Source organism: Tursiops truncatus, chromosome 12, assembly GCF_011762595.2.
Source record: "Tursiops truncatus isolate mTurTru1 chromosome 12, mTurTru1.mat.Y, whole genome shotgun sequence".
Lineage (NCBI taxonomy): Eukaryota > Metazoa > Chordata > Mammalia > Artiodactyla > Delphinidae > Tursiops > Tursiops truncatus.
The window spans coordinates 72477852-72491209 of record NC_047045.1 but is presented as its reverse complement, the minus strand read 5'-3'; the positions used below and the strand labels follow the sequence as shown (position 1 = coordinate 72491209).

General features: G+C 40.6%; 1 protein-coding gene and 1 non-coding gene across 4 annotated transcripts in view; both read right to left on the bottom strand.

Annotated features, from left to right (window-relative positions):
• Positions 1-13358, bottom strand: part of SASH1 (SAM and SH3 domain containing 1) — a 322628-nt gene that overhangs the window by 190245 nt on the left and 119025 nt on the right. The window lies entirely within an intron of this gene.
• Positions 4215-4287, bottom strand: TRNAE-UUC (transfer RNA glutamic acid (anticodon UUC)). Its single transcript has one exon. It is a non-coding gene; the product is annotated as a tRNA-Glu (tRNA).

Here is a 13358-nt window from a genome sequence, read left to right as displayed (position 1 = left end):
GTCAAGTTCATCCACTTCTCTCTGTCTCCACTACCACACACCACCTTAGTCCATACCAGCTCCATCTTTTACAATATTTTTTTTTTTTTTTTTTTTTTTTTTTTTTGCGGTACACGGGCCTCTCACTGTTGTGGCCTCTCCCGTTGCGGAGCACAGGCTCCGGACGCGCAGGCTCAGCGGCCATGGCTCACGGGCCCAGTCGCTCCGCGGCATGTGGGATCCTCCCGGACCGGGGCACGAACCCGTGTGCCCTGCATTGACAGGCGGACTCTCAACCACTGCGCCACCAGGGAAGCCCCATCTTTTACAATATTTTATCTAGATCAGTGCTTCTCAAAGTGTGGACTCAAGAACAGAAGCATTAGCATTACCTAATTTGTTGGAAATGCAAATTTCCGGCCCCAGCCTCCAAGCCTGCAGAGTCAGACACTCTGAGGATGGGACCAGTGACCTGTATTTTAACAAGCTCCCCAGGCAATTGTGAAATCTGCTCAAATTTGAGAGCCACTTGAAACTATGGGAATGTCAGAATACGGAAAAGGAACGCATTGCCAAGGGAAGGTGAAGTTGTAAAATACAATATGTTGAAAAACTAAACCAGCGGATTGCTTTTTAAAATTAACTGGTAAAAGAAACCATCATGAGATATGTGAATGGAGATCCCCAAATCAGATGTTCAGAGACATTTGGCTTTCAAGGGCAGACGATAAAATATTAAATGTATTTATTGTAATAAAGTGTATTATCCATAAGAATAGTACATATTTTAGGAACACAGCTTCATTCTAACACTTGTTATGTTTTAAAGACAACACATTTTCTACAGAAAAATATGTGAGATTAAGCAGAGATTAATAGAGAATAGACTTGAGGACACAGTGGGGGAAGGGTAAACTGGGACGAAGGAAGAGAGTAGCATGGACATATATACACTACCAAATGTAAAATAGCTAGCTAGTGGGAAGCAACCGCATAGCACAGGGAGATCAGCTCGGTGCTTTGTGACCACCTAGAGCGTTGGGATAGAGAGGGTGGGAGGGAGGGAGACGCAAGAGGGAGGGAATAGGGGGATATATGGATACATAGAGCTGATTCACTTTGTTGTACAGCAGAAACTAACACAACATTGTAAAGCAATTATACTCCAATAATGATGTGAAAAAAAAAGCAGAGACTAAATCCAAAAGATTATAAATAGTCCAATTTTTTTTTTTTTTTACCATACTGCATTCTGAAATTGAGCAATGAAAACAGATAAACTCATTTAATTTTTCCCTACGGTCAGCAATCCTCTCTGGCACTCTAACGCGGGGCATTCCATAACGCCTGGGGTGGGGGGGGGGGGAAGTAACTTCAAGGAAAGACTGAAACGCCAAAACATTTTCCCCCTTGACAATCCCAAACACATTTTTTCCACAACTGCCTTAAAAGTGAGCCAAACCCCTGCTAAAGCATTACCTGTTTAAAAGCCTTTTCATCATGGAGTATTTGGTAAGAGAGACTGAGAAAAGAGCTAAGAGCAAACTAAAGAAAAATTAAAACCAAGTGAAGACAGCCCAAACAGGCTAGGGAGAGAAGGTAAATAAACAAAATGATGATTCAGGGCTATAAATACTTTTCTCTGAAATCTCTTCTTCCACTCTGATAAGCAAGGTTACTAGCCTAGCCAGTTAGGTTTTCCTCTGTGCTGATGCTATGTAAACACCATGGTTCTGCCTGGGAATCATTCCATCAGGCATAAAACGACGTGACTGATATTTCATCTTGCATAGTTGGGTCAGACTAGGTAATTTCTAAAGCCATTTGTAATTCTGAAATACAAGGATTCTGAACTATTCAGTAATACACATTATAGACAAGAAGCAAAAGACTCTGAGTGGGGTACCAACATTGAATTCACAATGTTTAAGGCAAAGGACCCAAAGACTTCAGCCCACCATGAAATAACTTCTGAATTAACATAGGAGCAGTGTCTCCTGTGGAGAGCTGTGAGATTCTCTGAGAGCCACCTGACACTGAAAAGGAGAAAAAAAGGAAGCATGGAGAGGGAATGGTCTTTAGAATCATACTCCCCGCTATTTATCTTTTTAGCGTAGGAGAGTGTAAGAAAAAAAAAAAAGGGATGTGTTAATAAGAGACGAAAGATTATGTTAAATATTTCCAAATTATGCACGGACAGTCTAAAAAGCACAGCTGGGAAGTATCATCCACCAACCAAACTGCTTCATCCATCTTGTCTATTTTATAAACTTTACCCAACGAGAATGCCTACTTGGCTGTCTCTATTGCTTACACATACTTGTGAAAAATATTTTTTTTCCTATTAAATGTAAAAGCTCCAGTTAACACTATTGCGCTGCTTCTTTTTTAAAAAATTTTATTAATTAATTAATTAATTTATTTTTGCTGTGTTGGGTCTTCGTTTCTGTGCGAGGGCTTTCTCTAGTTGCGGCAAGCGGGGGCCACTCTTCATCGCAGTGCGCAGGCCTCTTCCTGTCGCGGCCTCTTTTGTTGCGGAGCACAGGCTCCAGACACCCAGGCTCAGTAGGTGTGGCTCATGGGCCCAGTTGCTCCGCGGCATGCGGGATCTTCCCAGACCAGGGCTCGAACCCGTGTCCCCTGAATTGGCAGGCAGATTCTCAACCACTGCACTACCAGGGAAGCCCCTGCTCTACTTCTTTGAAGTGCAGTGTTATAGACATAGAACAAAAGATTCTCACTCACAAAATGAATCCCAGAAACCACAGAAAACTATTACAAATCTTACCCAGAACTGAAGTATTATCCAGAATACTTTGGTTGAACAACGAGAAAAAATAATTTATAATTAATGACATTTTTATATGACTATTAAAAAAGGAGGGAGGCATTGAGCTGAGTATAACATTCTGGAAAAAATATGTGTTGACTTATTAAAGCAAAGGAAAGTGTGATATCCTTTTCACTACTCATTTTTTTAAAGAGTCACATATTTACTATATAAATTACTTGAGGAAGAACCACGAGTCTTAGATGCATTGCCCAGCCTGATGGTAACTCTGTACACAGCCTTGCTTTACTCTGTTCTGTGTCTTTCATGGGGGAGCCAATATTTTGGGTCACAAGCAGCAAGATTTTTATACTCCTAAAATGTACCTGATGGCTATTGAAAAGAGACACTCCCATTCTTGTTTCTAAAGGAATAAAGAAAGGAAGGAAGGAAGGAAGGGAGGGAGAAAGGCAGAGAGAGAGAGAGAAAGAGAAATCTCCTAACTTTCCCTTTAGCTATAAAGTTCTATCCTTTTAGAATCTCAGAAACATATCTTCCTTCTTACGCAATCTAACTCCCTTCCTTTCCATGTATAGTAAGTTTTTCAGTCTCCCCTTAGTCATTCAAGGCCATTTTCCTCTTCTGGGTACTTTCTTTCAAACTGCATTTCCTGTGACACACAGAGGCACACGCGCATGTGCGCGCACACACACACAAAGGCTCAGTTATCTCAGTTTTTCTGAGCCGCCTTATACAATTGAAGATATAAATAAATGAACTTGGTGAAGAACTCATCAAAAGAGGTGGCACCATGAGAATGTCTCAATGAGCTTCTCACATATAGAGAGAGAAGTTTGAGTGACAGGACATTGGGGTCATGGCTACTTCTTTAAATAGTGCCTTGGTCAAGCTAAGTGAAACAATTCCCTGTTTTAGGAAGCACGTAACATGCTCTGCTCCTGTGGTGAGTGCTGGCTGGAATGGGGATTGAAATGTAAGAGAAATATTAATATGGATAAGCAGGCCCCAGATTTTCTGCACCATTTCCCTCTCAAGGAACACAAATGTTTTTAAAGGAGCAAAAAAGTAGGTTGTCTAGGCATACATTTTTCCTATGCCTTATAAATGAAACAACTAGGTGCTAGCTCCTCTTTATCTAATGAATGTTCTCAAAAATCAGATGATGTTGATTCCAATTGCAAAGAGACACAACAAAGGCCCCTTGTTCTAGAAATGAGGTCATTTGGACAGTCTATCCATTAAGAAAAAGCCTATTTTGCTTTAAGAGGTCACCTATTGGGGCAGGAAATCCATCTTTCAGCCAGTGCACTAACATCTGGCCTAAGTCTTCTGGGCTGAAATGTCAATTTCCTGGTCTAAATGGAACACACATGAAAGGAAAAAAGATAAAAAATACAATTTTTTTTTTTTTTTTGGCCAAGCTTCACGGCTTGCAGGATCTTAGTTTCCTGACCAGGGATTGAACCTGGGGCCCCGGCAGTGAAAGCACCGAGCCCTAACCACTGGGCCACCAGGGAACTCCCAAAATTCTCCAAAAAAAGAATTACTCTTTAGTGATCAAAACAAATAAACAAAAACTGTAAAATACCTGTATGAAAATTTTCTTTCTGTAATAACTCCTGAAAGGTAAAATTAAGAGGCTAGAGATTAATGACAGCAAAGGAACAAATCAATCATTCACTAGTACATTCATAAATAAATATACTTTAATTTAGAATGACTAATCATGATTCATGATGATTCATCCCAAGCTGGGCCAGATTTGCTTTTGTATTCTACTATGAGGAGGGGGAGGGGAGGAAATATACTAACTAAATTAACAGGATAAAACTTAAAAAAGAGAAGTAAAGGGAGGATATTTAACCAACACAAGAAAAAAATCTTCTCAAGCTGGTTAAGAGTGCCATAAGATATTTCAAGTGTAATTCTTCTAAATAAGCCACTCAGTTTATACTACTTTTTGTACCCTTTCAGAATATTCCATAGTTTTGACTAGTCTTCTCCTACTGGTTCAAATTAGAGAGATCTGGTCCATCATTCATTCATTCATTCATCAGGCAACAAACAATTGAGCTCTAGTTATGTCTGACGTCACGTTAGGTATTCACAAAAGACAGCCCTGGTTCTCAGGAGTATTTAATCAGGAGTGTAAAATCCTTAATTTTTTGAAATTGTTAAATTGTCCGATTTAGGTTCACTTTATAATTAGTGGTGATGTGGAGTCTAGAAGAGCGCGAAAATTGAGAAAAGGCAAATTTTCAGTCATGCTACTAATCTAGGCAAGAGCTACAAGGATTAACAATAGGGGCACTTAGCACACGTACATCGGTTCCTGCCTGATCGCACACTGCTTTTTCAGCTTGACTTTCTGTTATGATCAAACATAGAGTTATTTTGGAAGGCTCTTATCTACTTTTCCCCACATTCTCTGTATTTCCTATTTTCTGCTTCTCTGTTTTGTTCAGTCTGTTCATTTTCCCTGAAATACTCCTGCTTTCTCCCTCCAGCTTTGTTGAGACATAATTGACCTCTAACATTGTGTAAGTTTAAGGTGAACAACTTGTTCATTTCTTACACTTATATATACTGCACAATGGTTACCACCATACTGTTAGCTAACACCTTCATCACCATCGTATCACGTAATTACCATTTCTTTTTTGTGGTGAGAACATTTAAGATCTACTCTCTTAGCAGCTTTCAAGTATATAATACAGTACTATTGACTATAATCACTATGCTATACATTGGATCCCCAGAACTTATTTGTCTTATAACTGGAAGTTTGTACCCTTTGGTCAATACCTCCCCAGTTCCTCCACCCCCAGCCCCTGGAAACCACCATTCTAACCTCTATTTCTACGAGTTCGGCTCTTTTAGATTCCACATATAAGTGATATCATACAGTATTTGTCTTCTTTCACTTAGCGTGATGCTTTCAGGTTCTTCCATGTTGTCACAAAGGGCAGGATTTCCTTCCTTCTCATGGCTAAATAATATTCTGTGAATCTATCATCTATCTATCTATATCGATATCAATATCGATATAGATATCTCACATCTTCTTTATCCATTCATCTATTGACAAACACTTAGGTTGTTTCCATAGCTTGCCTATTGTGCATAATGCTTCAATGATCATGGGAGTTCAGATATTTCTTTGAGAAGCTTTTTCATTCCCTTTGCATATATACCCAGAAGTAGAAATGCTGGATCATGTGGCAGTCCTGTTTTTAATTTTTTGAGGAACCTCCATACTGTTTTCCATAGTGGCTATACCAATTTACATTCCCACCTACAGTTCACAAATGTTCCTTTTTCTCAGGTATCTTTATTTTTTTGAAAGAGCCACAGGTGATTATGATGGGTAGTAAGGGATGAAATCCACAGGTGTAAGTGCGAATGAGAAAGACAGAGATGAGAAATGAGAAAGACAGAACTTGCGGAACACTACCATTCAAGAGAACAACATGGGGTAACGACACAGTGTCTGAGTGAGAGTAGTCCCAGCGGTAGAGAATCATGGTGGCATGATGTCAAGGAATTTGAGGGTAACAGGAAGACGGGAAGGATCAGCAGTGTCCAACATTATGGAAACATCGATAGGAAGAGTATCAACTGAACGTTCATTTTAGCGGTCACTAGTAACTCTGCTTAGCCAGTGCAATTTCATTGTAGAGGAAGGAGTAGAAACAAGATTGCAGGAGACTGAGGAAATGATGGGAGAAAAGTAGTGAAGAAAGATAACAGAAGGGGTCACAAGGTTTGAAGAAATATTTTTAAGCATGTGAAAGATTTGAGCGAATTTATAAGGCAAGCAGAAAAGGAATAGTAGAGGAGGAGAGATTGGAAATTTAAGAGAGGGTGGTACTAGAATAAGATTCCAGAGGAGATGATGGTGATGATAATAATAATTTACATTTTTGAGAAATTATTGTTGGCGGGATTCTCTTGTACAGAGTCCAAACAGACTACCCCTTTCCTGTTAACACAGGTTTCCTACTCAATAATACAACAAAATTGATCAGATTTAAGCATTTTAAGAAAGAATTACATTCTAGTCACATTTTGCTGATGCTAGACCCAGATCTTCACTGGATTTTAAGATTTTTACAAATCCTCATTCATACATTTCAGATATTTCAGTTCAATAAGCATTTACTGAATGTCTATTCTGTACTTAGTGGAAGGTATTTAATCATTGGGGAGTATGAAAAGTCACAGATTCTGATCTTGATGAGCTTAGTCTTGTGAGAGAGTCACATAAATACTCTCAACCCAGTGTGATAAAAGAATCCATAGGCCCTTTATGAACTGAGAGACTGGATGGTCATGGCGGTCTAGAGGCATCATGGCAGCCTTCCTATAAGAGGCTTCATCTGAGTTAAAGCAGTCTCAAAGGAAAGGTTGAAATTAGCCAGTCACATGGGAGCTAAGCTGGTTTCAGACTATGAGAACAACAGGAAAAAAGGCACAAAGACATAAAACAATATTATGTGTTGGAGGAACTTGAAGTTCTCTGTTTTAAAAAATGCTAGAGAGGGAATGAATAGCTAGTCCAAAGCTCAGAGAATGAGATGGTCAGTCACGCTGCACCTAGCCTGCTGTCAACTAAAGAGGTTTGTCTTAAGGCTCTGGGAGAGCTCATTCTTTGTATTTTAATGCTTCCTGATTTCCTTTCTGAAATGGTGACCTTCATTTTACTTCCCAAGTGCACCATGTACTGCTGAGGGTCCCTGGGCTGAACAGGCAATGCCAACGCCTGCAATAACAGAGTACACATGAAGAGCCACGGGCACATTAGGGAGGGAGTTAAATTTGGAACACTTCACTAATGTGCAGGTCATACCTGCCCAAAGGCCATGCTGATTCTTTTTCTTTCCAATATTAGTAAATGGGCCACCTCCCTTGATATTTCCTAGCAGCAGTACCAAACAGCTTCATGCAGAGAATCTCGTCCTAGATCTCCCCACCAACACTGTGATATGAAGTAATTTTCAATCTTCCTGGTTCTCGGGGTCCTTAACTCTCAAATGAGGAGGGGGGAGATATTTGAGGTCTTCTCCATTTCTAATGTTCTATAATACTGTGAGTGAGTATTTTGGTATAGGAATTGTCTTAGGGAATAAGGAAGTAAGGAGATACCAAAAGTCTGGGGAGGAGGAAAATGGCTTTCCTGGTTAGTGGAAGGTATTTATATAACAGATGGGTTAAGCCATCTGGAAGATACCCCTTATAAGAAATGGCTTATGCATGCATTCTTTTTTTTTTTTTTTTTTTTTTTTTTTTTGCGGTACGCGGGCCTCTCACTGTTGTGGCCTCTCCCCGTTGCGGAGCACAGGCTCCGGACGCGCAGGCTCAGCGGCCATGGCTCACGGGCCCAGCCGCTCCGCGGCATGTGGGATCTTCCCGGACCAGGGCACGAACCCGTGTGCCCTGCATCGGCAGGTGGACTCTCAACCACTGCGCCACCAGGGAAGCCCTATGCATGCATTCTTGATGAGGCCAAGTGTTCCTCAGTTCTCCATCTAGAAATCAAGCAGTATCTTCAGGAAGGTGGCAATGGAACGTGACTGACATAAACAAAATTACAAATGTAAATTGGTACAAGATTCAGAAATTTGGCAGGATGCATCAAAATCCATAAAAATGTTCATATCCTCTGATCCGGTATTTAGACTCCTGGGAATTTATCCTGGTAAATTATTGGAAAGGAATCAGAAGCTCTGTGCTCAGAGGCTTATTACTGCACTTCTTACAACATTTAAAATTTAGAAAGAAGCTTCATATTCCACAAGAGAACAATGGTCAAATAAATGATGATACTGAAGGAATAATATCTATTGATTAAAATGTCAATATAAAGAACATGTAACAGCACGAAAAAATATCCTCTGTATGAAACACTGAACTCTGAGAAATCTGGAGTGCATGTGTGCAAAGGTGAGACGAGAATCTACAAATATTATATGCCAGTGTTTGTAACTGAGTAGGAGCTCAATAAATATTTTTTGAACAAGTAAGTAAATGAAGTAAAATGAAAACTGGAGATGCATTAGGATGGTGGGATCTTGAATTAAATTATCTTTGAGAATTTTTCTATTTTTGTTACTCTGTTGTTTAATGATAAGCACAAAGTTAATGAAGGTTAAACATTTATTAAATGTTTATTGTGTACAGATCTGGTCCTACAGATAATATATTTTGCAATGCTACTTATTCATCACCTTCCGAAACATGCCTGCTACTTTTCCACCTCCAGATTCAAGCCTTCATGGAGCCAATTTCAATGCCGGCCAGACATTTGAATGAATGAATGAATACCTCAACAAATGAGTGGCAGAGATTGAAGCACAAGATACTGGTACCTTAAACCACACGGTCTCTGGTGTGCTGTATGGTCAGGAATTCTCAGTACTCACTCAAAGTCCTAGGCTTCGAGACTCTCTATGTAAATAACTGCAAGAATTGGAAGGTTTGAGTTCCCGAAGCTGAGAGACAAAGAGAGAGTTCTTCTCAAAACTCTGTCTTAGAAAGCATAAACTTCAGTGGTTAAGAATCCGCCTGCCAATGCAGGAGACACGGGTTCGAGCCCTGGTCCGGGAAGGTCCCACATGCCGTGGAGCAACGAAGCCCGTGCACCACGGCTGCTGAGCCTGGACTCCGGAGCCTGCGAGCCACAACTGCTGAGACTGCATGCCTGGAGCTCGTGCTCCGCAACAAGAGAGGCCACCGCAATGAGAAGCCCATGCACTGCAACCAAGAGTGGCCCCTGCTCAGCCTGAGCGCAGCAACGAAGACCAAATGCAGCCAAAAAGAAAAAAACAAATACCGTATGCAGCCAAAAATAAAATTAAAAAAAAGAAAGCATAACCTTTTCAATTACTTCTGATCATTCTTTTTTTTTTTTAACTAATTAATTTATTTGTGGCTGCATTGGGTCTTCATTGCTGCACGCGGGCTTTCTGTAGTTGTGGAGAGCGGGGGCTACTCTTTGTTAAGGTGCGTGAGTTTCTCATCACAGTGGTTTCTCTTGCGGAGCACAGGCTCTAGGCACGCGGGTTTCAGTAGTTGTGACATGTGGGCTCAGTAGTTGTGGCTCGCAGGCTCTAGAGCACAGGCTCAGTAGTTGTGGCGCACAGGCTTAGTTGCTCCACAGCATGTGGATCTTCCCAGACCAGGGATTGAACCCGTGTCCCCTGCATTGGCAGGCGGATTCTTAACCACTGCGCCACCAGGGAAGCCCCTTCTGATCATTCTTGAATGCGTCACTGATTTTTTGTTTTTTGTTTTTTTAATTGGGGTATAGTTGCTTTACAATGCTGTGTCAGTTTCTGCTGTACAATGAAGTGAATCATCTATATGTACACCTATATCCCCTCCCTCTTGGATCCCCCTCCCACCCCCATCCCACCCACCTAGGTCACCACATAGCACTGAGCTGAGCTCCGTGTGCTATACAGCAGGTTCCCACTAGCTATCTATTTCACACATGGTAGAATATATGTGTCAAACCTAATCTCCCAATTCATCCCGCCCCCCCCTTCCCCCACTCTGTCCACACGTCCATTTCCTATGTCTGTGTCTCTATTCCTGCACTGCTGATTGGTTCATCTGTACCATTTTTCTAGATTCCACATATATGAGTTAATATATGATACTTGTTTTTCTCTTTCTGACCTTCTTCACTCTGTATGACAGATTCTAGGTCCATCCACATCTCTGCAAATGACCCAATTTCATTCTTTTTATGGCTGAGTAATATTCCATTGTATATATGTACCACATCTTCTTTATCCATTTCTCTATTGATGGACATTTAGGTTGCTTCCATGTCCTGGCTGTTGTAAATAGTGCTGCAATGAGCATTGGGGTACATGTGTCTTTTTGAATTATGGTTTTCTCAGGGTATATGCCCAGTAGTGGGACTGCTGGGTCATATAGTAGTTCTATTTTTAGTTTTTTAAGGAACCTCCATACTATTCTCCACAGTGGCTGTATCAATTTACATTCCCACCAACAGTGCAAGAGGGTTCCCTTTTCTCCACACCCACTCCAGCATTTATTGTTTGTACATTTTTTGATGATGGCCATTCTGACCAGTGTGAGGTGATACCTCACTGTAGTTTTGATTTGCATTTCTCTAATAATTAGTGAAGTTGAGCATCTTTTCATGTGTCTCTTGGCCATCTGTATGTCTTTTTTGGAGAAATGTCTATTTAGGTCATCTGCCCATCTTTGGATTGGGTTGTTTGTTTTTTTGATATTGAGCTGCATGAGCTGTTTGTATATTTTAGACATTAATCCCTTGTCCGTTGCTTTGTTTGCAAATATCTTCTCCCATTCTGAGGGTTGTCTTTTCGTCTTGTTTATGGTTTTCTTTGCAGTGCAAAAGCTTTTAAGTTTAATTAGGTCCAATTTGTTTACTTTTGTTTTCAGTTTCATTACTCTAGGAGGTGGGTCAAAAAAGATCTTGCTGTGATTTATGTCAAAGAGTGTTTTTCCTATGTTTTCCTCTAAGAGTTTTATAGTGTCCTGTCTTTTACATTTAGGTCTTTTTTGTGTGTGGTGTTAGGGAGCATTCTAGTTTCATTCTTTTACATGTAGCTGTCCAGTTTTCCCAGCACCACTTATTGAAGAGACTGCCTCTTTTCCATTGTATATTCTTGCCTCCTTTGTCATAGATTAGGTGTCCATAGGTGCGTGGGTTTACCTCTGGGCTTTCCATCCTGTACCATTGATCTATATTCCTGTTTTTGTGCCAGTACCATATTATTTTGATTACTGTAGCTTTGTAGTATAGTCTGAAGTCAGGGAGCCTGATTTCTTCAGCTCCGTTTTTCTTTCTCAAGACTGCTTTGGCTATTCGGGGTCTTTTGTGTTTCCATACAAATTGTACACTTTTTTGTTCTAATTCTATGAAAAATGCCATTGGTAATCTGATAGGGATTGCACTGAATCTGTAGATTGCTTTGGGTAGTAGAGTCATTTTCACAATATTGACCCTTCCAATCCAAGAACATGGTATATCTCTCCACCTGTTTGTGTCATCTTTGATTACTTTCATCAGTGTCTTATAGTTTTCTGAGTACAGGTCTTTTGCCTCCTTAGGTAGGTTTATTTAAACAATGGAATGTAGTGCAAAACTTTTACACGTTGTAGCATTTCCAAAAAGGAACAGGAATGCACTATGGCAAATTTTTAAGGAATGGAACCTGAAGGGACAGAGCATCCAAGAAAAAGCAAGCAGGAGATGTTGGGAGTCACATTTTAAAAGATTTTTCTCAGTATTTCCTCAAACCTCCTTAATAATAACAAATATTCAGGAACCACCTTTTTTTGATCCACCCAGAGTGTTTAACTTTCCTGGTTTTGCAGGTCTGATGATAAATATGGTGTCACGGATTAACAAGAGCTCTTTATTGGACTGAATTTTATCACTGGCTCATGCACGCCCAGATTCCGTGGAGGCCACTGGAATGGCTCATCTGTATCCAAAAGAAGTATTTAGCCTTTGGTCAGCAACACAAGCAATTTCACCCTTGGTTTTTCTTGGATACAGAGTCTACCTTCTTTACTATTCATCTCGACATTTCCCAAGGAGAAACACTATTTTTGAAGTTGCTCTGTGCCCTTGCCTATTTCTCCTGATTCCTTCCCTTTCCAGCTGATTCAGAGTGGAGAGCATGCCGCCACGTGCTATATCTGATCACCGTTATACTCCCCAAGGCACAAACGACAGTATTTTTAAGCACAGCAATCTCAGGGGTTCTATTTCAGTAGCTCATGTGACATAAAGAGCCTCACTTTGAGGCTCTTTCACGCATACATATACTCAAGATACACCCCCCTTTCCATAATTCTTTAAACCCTGACTGTCCCAGAGCTTAGCCACCTCGGCAAAGCAATAATCAATACTCCCTGCGTCATCTCAACATATGGTCACCAGTTTCTCCCAGAAGTGTCTATGACTTATGAAGGAAAACCAGCAAAACATTTCATAAACCCATGGTGTCAAACACCACTCACTTTCGTGGTCTGTAAAATAAAATGTCTAACTTTCAGTGCCTATGAGATGACAAATTGAGAGTCCAAATGCACACTGCCCAGCATTTCCTGCGAGCTTTCTTCTAATCACAGATGCATTCTGGGCAAGCCAATTAATCTGGGCACCATGCCCCGAAGTGGGCTGTGTACTGCTCCATGTCACTAACAGCATGACATATATCTATGCCCTGCACCCACTTAATTTGTCCCTGGCTGGAATACATGAACTTTTATTTGTGTTATTATCATCATATCCTGTCTAGACTGAAAACAGCTACAGAGCGGCTCCCTTCATATTCAGTGAATTAAAAATAAAGAAGCTGGTCTCTCCCCCCACTGCCTCCGCTGGGAAAGCTGGTGGGTTTCCACTCAGCCTCTCCCATCTAAAAGGGGAGAAACAGAGGGAAGACCAGGGAAGCTGCTTCCAACTGGAAAAACCTAGATAAGAGCAAAACTTGACGTTAAATAGTAAACACAGTGATCCGACTCCAGTAATATTATATTTTAAGTAAATGTCTTGGAAAAATAATGAGGTTTAAAC